Source organism: Trichosurus vulpecula, chromosome 2, assembly GCF_011100635.1.
Source record: "Trichosurus vulpecula isolate mTriVul1 chromosome 2, mTriVul1.pri, whole genome shotgun sequence".
NCBI classification, from domain to species: domain Eukaryota; kingdom Metazoa; phylum Chordata; class Mammalia; order Diprotodontia; family Phalangeridae; genus Trichosurus; species Trichosurus vulpecula.
The window spans coordinates 1,179,639-1,186,390 of NC_050574.1; the positions used below are offsets into that span (position 1 = coordinate 1,179,639).

General features: G+C 53.4%; 1 pseudogene; it reads right to left on the minus strand.

Moving 5' to 3' along the window:
* Nucleotides 1–641: 641 nt before the first annotated feature.
* LOC118835257 lies at nucleotides 642–5,873 on the minus strand (annotated as a pseudogene).
* Nucleotides 5,874–6,752: the final 879 nt, after the last annotated feature.

Sequence of the window (6,752 nt, forward strand, 5' to 3'; positions counted from 1 at the left end):
CTTTCTTGTCCCTCTTCTGACTCCCCAGACTATTTATAGGTGTCTGAGTCTCCTGACTCCCATCTTCCCCCTCTCTTGACACTCACTCCTCTCCTGAGATGGTCAGTGTGAGATAAAGGGCTGAGTGGGGGAAGTAAAAGAGGCAGGAGTCATGGGACAGAGGACCATGAAGAGTCTGATGGGAAGACCTATAAGACAGAGATAATACCAACAAGGAATATTCCTGGCTATCATCCACAGGCAGATTTTGTCCTATCCCACTGCCAAGCCTGTTCACACCTGAGGTTATCTGAGTGGGGATGCCTCAGTAGCCTGTGACCCAGGCTTTGGTCCTGGACAGGGTTGAGGGATCTGTGACCTATTCAAGTCTATCCAACCTCCCCACCTCTCCTAGGACTCTGGAGGGAGGGGGCTGACTTGGGAAAATGTGGAGTTCTTCTCTTCTCCACCATCAAGAAGACAGTCATCCCCTTGAGGTCCAAAGTTAAGAACCAAATCTTTCAGCAACTAAGGTAATATCAGAAAGTATCCTTTCCTTTCCACCAAGACCTGAACCTTGAGGACAAGTTCTGAAAGATGATAGACTGCTACAAAGTCTAATGAGCAAAACCTCCTCTAAGTGGCTACTCAAGGGGAACATATCAGTTTATTTCTCGTGTATGAATTCTCTGGTGCTGAGTGAGGTGTCTGGTCTGGATAAAAGCTCTGCCACACTCATCACACTGATAGGGTTTCTTTCCAGTGTGAATTCTCTTGTGTCGATTAAGGTGTGTGCTACAGCTGAAGGACTTCCACAAACATGACATTCAAAGGGCTTCTCTTCAGTATGGATTCTCTGATGTTCAGTAAAGGAAGAAAATACCCTGAAGGCCTTCCCACATTTATCACGCTGAAAAGGTTTCTCACCATTATGAATCCTCTGATGTTGAGTGAGATGTGTACTTCGGTTAAAGGCCTTTCCACATTCACCACACTGAAAGGGTTTTTCTCCAGTGTGAATTCTTTTATGTTCAATAAGGGCTGAGCTCACCCTAAAGGCCTTCCCACATTCATCACAATCATAGGGTTTCTCACCAGTGTGAATTCTCCTATGTTCATTAAGGAATGTGCTCACTCTAAAGGTTTTCCTACAGTCAACACATACATAAAATTTTATTCCAGTATGAATTCTCTGGTGTTGAGTTAGGGATGAGCTGCAGCTGAAGGTTTTCCCACATTGTTCACATTCAAATGGCCTTTCTCCAGTGTGAATTCTCTGGTGCTGAGTGAGGGACGATCTCTCTGTAAAAGCTTTTCCACATTCTTCACATTCAAAAGGCTTCTCCCCTGTATGAATTCTTTGGTGTTGAGTAAGGTGTGCGCCCTGGCTGAAAGCTTTTCCACATTCAGTACACTCATGCGGTTTCTCTCCAGTATGAATTCTCTGGTGCTAAGTAAGGTTGGAACTCTTACTGAAGGCCTTCCCACAGTCCTTACATTCATATGGTTTCTCTCCAGTATGAACTCTCTGATGTTGGGTCTATTAAAAGCTTTCCCACATTCACTACATTTAAAGAGGTTTTCTCCTGTATGAATTCTCTGATGTTCAATTAGAGATTTGGTGGAAATGAAGGCTTTCCCACATCTACTGCATTCGTAGGGTTTCTCTCCAGTGTGGATTCTCTGGTACTGGGTAAGATATGTATGTTGATTGAAGGTTTTTCCACATTTATCACAAAGATAGGGCTTCTTTCCAGTATGAAGCCTCTGATGTCGATTAGGGTGTATATTCCGTGCAAAGGCTCTCCCACATTCATTGCATTCATAGGGTTTCTCCCCTGTGTGTGTTCTCTGATGTAGAACAAGGGACGAGCCCTGAATAAAGGCCTTCCCACATTCATTACACTTATAGGATTTTTCTCCAGTATGAATCCTCTCATGCTCAATGAGAGTGGAGGAACAGATGAAGGCTCTTCCACATTCTTTACACGCATGAGATTTCTCTCCAGTGTGAATTCTCTGATGCTGATTCAGGGATGAGGTTCGACTAAAGACTTGCCCACATTCTACACACATAGAAGTTTTCTCCATGGTCTGAGTTTTACTGCACTGGGTAAAGTCTGAGGAACATCTGAAGGCTTTCCTATAGTTGTTGGGCCAACAAACCATCATCTCTGCCTGAAGTATCTGATGTTTAGCTGGATCTAAAAGTTCTTTTTCTCTTTCTCCTCCTGCATTGCCTTGCTGGGGTGTCTCTCCTGGCAGAACTTTCAGTGGATTGCTAAGGCATGAGATGGCACACGCCTCCCTCCCAAGAGGATCATGTTTGGAGAGCGCATCGATAGTCACTTGCCTCAAGTGCCTCTTTCCCAACCTGCAGCGCCAGAAATCATCAATTGAGGTTCTTTGTATTATCATTCCTTGTGACAAGGGGTCTTCAGAAATGTCCTGTTCTGGATATGGCTCAGTGGTCTCAGGCCCAGCTGTCCAGTCCGAAAGACACTGAAAATGTTACAAGCTCCTGCCCTGTGGGGATGAAGTGATAGAATGAACTTGGAGGATAGCATGGCTGGGTGGATTGGTGGTGAAGGAGACATAAACAGGGGGATAGAGACTAGAGGACAGGGACAGACAGGGACTTATCAGGAGAGGACCTCAGAGTGGAGGGATCTGGGGGACCATCCAGCCCAAGTCTCGCCTCCTTTTAGAGGTCACAGACTCCCTGTGGGGGGTAGGGCACCTGCCTCTGTACCAGGGCCTCTCTCTACTACAGCCAGGAAGGAGATCAGGCAACAACAGGTGGGGAGACAGGAGCTCAGTAGCTCAAAGATGGGCTCAGGGACGAGCCCTGAATGAACTATCATCTCTGGGAACGGGGGGGGGGGGGGGGGTCAGATGCCCTGACTTGGAGAAGATGGCTGAGAAAACCCACTGGGACAGATGGACCTGGGGGAAAGGCAGACACAAACGCAATACCTGATGAATGGCTGCCATCTTCTCTAAGCATTCATGGGAAGACTTGCTGCCCCAGGTGGGGAGAAGGTCCCTGAGGGTGGGGCCTGCCTGGACCCACCTGTCCAGCACCTGGACACCTGAGAAGTGCTTGCTAGGTCTATCTGAGGAGCCTGGCTCTCCATCCCTTACCTTCCCAGGTGCCTTGGAGGACTTCATTATTTGTTCTTGAGAGCTCTTCTCCTTGCTCCAGGCTGGAGATCTCCTTTGGGTTGGGAATCCAAAACCCTGCTCAGAGGGAAGAAGTGCCTTGCTCAGGGAGCTGTCAGAACCCCATGGACCTGGGGGAAAGGGGCCAGAGAGCAAGACCCAGGGTACTTCGAAGAGAGGCTCAGGGACTGGGCCTCTAGGATGGGAGGTAGCAATACATGACGGCCCATACACTAAGGGTCCCAGGCAGCAATTTTGGGTCTAGAGCGACTGCCTGCTTCCAGCATAGAAACCCATCCTGTCAGGGCAGGAGAGGGTGCTTGCAGATCATGCCCTCAGAGACTCACTGGCCCTACCTGAAATGTGGTTTGTGCCTAGGTAGGGGAGAATCCCCTCTGTTATCTCCCTGAGAGGGCAGGCAGGGTTGCATTCTAGTACAGTGTCCAGCCCACAGTAGGTCCTGCCTGACTCCTATGGCATGAACAGAAAGAGGGAAGCCTCCTTACCCAGGAAGACCAGGTTCCGGTAGGTCTCCAGCATCACATTCTGGTACAGCTGCCTCTGAGAGGGGCCCAGCCACACCTACTCCTCAGGGGTGAAGTCCACCATCACATCCCTGAAGGTCATGGGCTCCTGAAACAGAGCACATGCCTGCTGGCCAGGAGACAGATGGACAATCCCAGGAGCCCTGGGAGGCAGGGGTAGAAGTGGGAAGGGGTGTGCGCTCAGAGGCAAGCGTGACCCAGGGTCTGTTGTGCTTCCCATCAGCTCCCTTCCCCCACGTCCAACCCGTTCCTAATCTTGTCCTTTTGCCCCCTGCACTACCTCCGGTATATGCCCCCTTCTCTCCGTGGACCCAGCTACCACACATCGCCTTGGGTCTGACCATGGCCACAGCTGCTAGGGGAATGCCTGCCTCAGGTTTCTCCCCACTCCAGCTACCAACGGGACGTTCCTAAGGTAAAGATCTGACCCCGTCACCACGTCCCTATCAGATCCCAAGTCCTCCCCTTGTGACCTTCCCTTCTTCCTTCTCCAGTCTCCTCACACCTCAGCACCTGACATGTTCTCCTGGATCCAGTGACCTTAGCCTCCTGACTTTCCATAAACAAGACCCTCCCAGGCCTGGAACACTTACTCTCCTCTGCTTCTCCTACTAATGGCCCTGGCTTCCTTTAAATCCCAACTAAAATCTGCCCCCCCCCCCCCCAAATTCCAATGCCTTCTCTGTTCATCATCTCCTTTTTACCCTGGACAGAGCCTGCTGGTATATCTCCCCCTCAGACTGTAAGCTCCTTGAGGGCAGGCATTGTCTTCTGCCTCTGTTTGTCTCCCCAGTACCAAGCACAGTGCCTGGCACACAGCAGGTGCTCAATTATTGCCTGGTGACTTCCTCGCTTGAGCCATCCGTCCAGGCAGCAACAATGAGGTTTCTCCCCACTCCAGCTACCAACGGGACGTTCCTAATGAGAATGCGCTGAGTGGAGGGGTACCGAGGGAAGATCTGCAGCAGGTTGGGAGCTGCCCATCATTGCCCAAGCCAGGCCCATTCTCTGCTGGAACCTCTTTGGTCAGAGGAGTCCCAGGCCCAGGGAAGGCGAGGCATCTGCCCTCTGAGAAAGGAAAGGACACCTCAGCAAGGCTGGAGGGCAGAGCAAACTCGCCTGAGCCAGGGCAGCCTGGGGTCTGGTGGCCATTCCTTTCTCTGGGGGGAAGGGGTCAAGCTGAGGGGGAAAAGGAAGAGGTGCGCTCGCAGCCCCCAGCCGGCCTCAGGAATCACAAGAGGCGAAAAGGTCCAGCAGAGCCACTCCTCTGGCCCTGGGATCTGCTCAGGGAAGGCCAGGCCCTCTGCCAGGCGGGGGGGGGGGGGGGGGGGGCGTGGGCTGGGGCCTGAGGGTCAGCATGGGGCAGGGGCAGGCTGGCACTCTCTCCCAGCAGCAGTGCCACTGAGCCTGGCAGGGTGGAATGCCCCCAGTGGGCAGGAGCTGAGGCACCTCAAGTTGGGCAGCAGGAGAGGGCGCCAGTGGCTGGGGGTCCTACAGCACTGCTCCTGGGAGGAGGAAATAAATAGCTGCCCTATACCCGATGTGCCTTTTCCACCAAGAGCTTGGCACCTGAGCCAGGGAAAGCCTCTGGACCCTGCATGTAGAGGCCAGGCTGCCCCAGGACTGAGGCCAGAGCTGGGTGCCCCCTCCCTTCCCTAGGGCTCCAGGAGCCTGGCTCCTGGGGTGCTCTCTCTCCACCAGGAACTTGCACGCCTTTCCTGGCAGGTCACTGGGCCATTAGACTGCAAGCTCCCTGAGGGCAGGGGCTGTCTTTGGCCTCTTTTGTAACCCCAGGTATGGTGCCTGGCACACAGCAGGTGCTTAATAAGTGTTGACAGGGCACCCTCACGTTTCTCACCGGAAAAGTGGGGATCATGGCCCCCGACCTCCCAGGCCCGCTCCCCGCCCCCACCTGGGCTCAGTCCTCCCAGCTCTTTCCAGGTCTGTTCGCCCTCTCCTCCCAGGCCCCTGAGTCCCTTCCCTTCTGGGCCTCAAGGATCTCCAAGCTCTTTTTGAGCTTGGATAAGAGGTTCGCTCGCTAACCACAGGGATAAAGAATTTGCATGGGGGAAGGGAAACTGGGGCCCTGCGCATGCGCAACCCTGCCCCCATCACGAACACTTCGGACCGGCTCTCCAGGGCCTCCCTCGGGAGACAGTCTACGGGCCCCGCCCACCGTTGGGTCATGACGTCACTCAGCCCGGCCTCCGCCCAGCGTCACGTGTCACGGCCCCTCCCTAGCCCGAGGCCCCTTGGACACCCGGGATGAGGACGGGTTGCCCCAGGAGTGTTGGGGGTCGGGACAAAAGCAGGCCGGCCATCCCAGCGCCCACCTCCGGCGCCTGCGAGACCAGCTTGGTTCCTGGGCTTCCGCAGGCACTCCGCAGTGGCACTACATTCCCCACGTGTTTCTGGTTGCCTGGCGCTCCTGCTCTAGCCTGCCTTTTCTTTCTTTTTAAAGAGGAGAAACTGAGATTGCGGCTGGCAAGCACGTATTTGTCGCCAACTGTATGCCAGGCACTGCCCTAATCCCAGAGAGGGCTAGAGTCCTGGCCACCAAAGCGCCTCTCCCTTCAGGATCTGCCTCTGTTTCCCCATTTCTCTCTTTAGTGCCCCAGCAGTTGGGGGTACTTAAACGCTTCTCCCCTTACTTTCCCCTCCAGCCCACGATCGGGCAGAGGAGGGGCCGCAGGCCTGGGTGGACCTCAGCTCCTGACTTGCTTTCTTGGGCAGTCCAGCTCTTTGTCCTCTTAGGCCTCCCCAGGCCTGAATTCAGGCACACCCAGGTTCCTATCCTGTCTGGGAAGCCCTGGGTGTCCCAGGGATTGGATGAGGCTCCCGAGAGGCGAAGGATCCATCCGCGGCTTGTGTCCATTCCTCTGTCCGCCTGGGGATTGTTCATTCTTCAGCCCCTGCCTCCACCGATCTCTGCTGGAAGAAAGTTGGCTCTTCCTACTGTGTGGGACAAAAACCCACTAGCTCAAGTGAAAAAAAAAAAACAGAGATGTCTTGGTTTCTTAAGGTAGAAAAAAAAACAACTTTATTTGATCAAGTCTCGAGAATTGG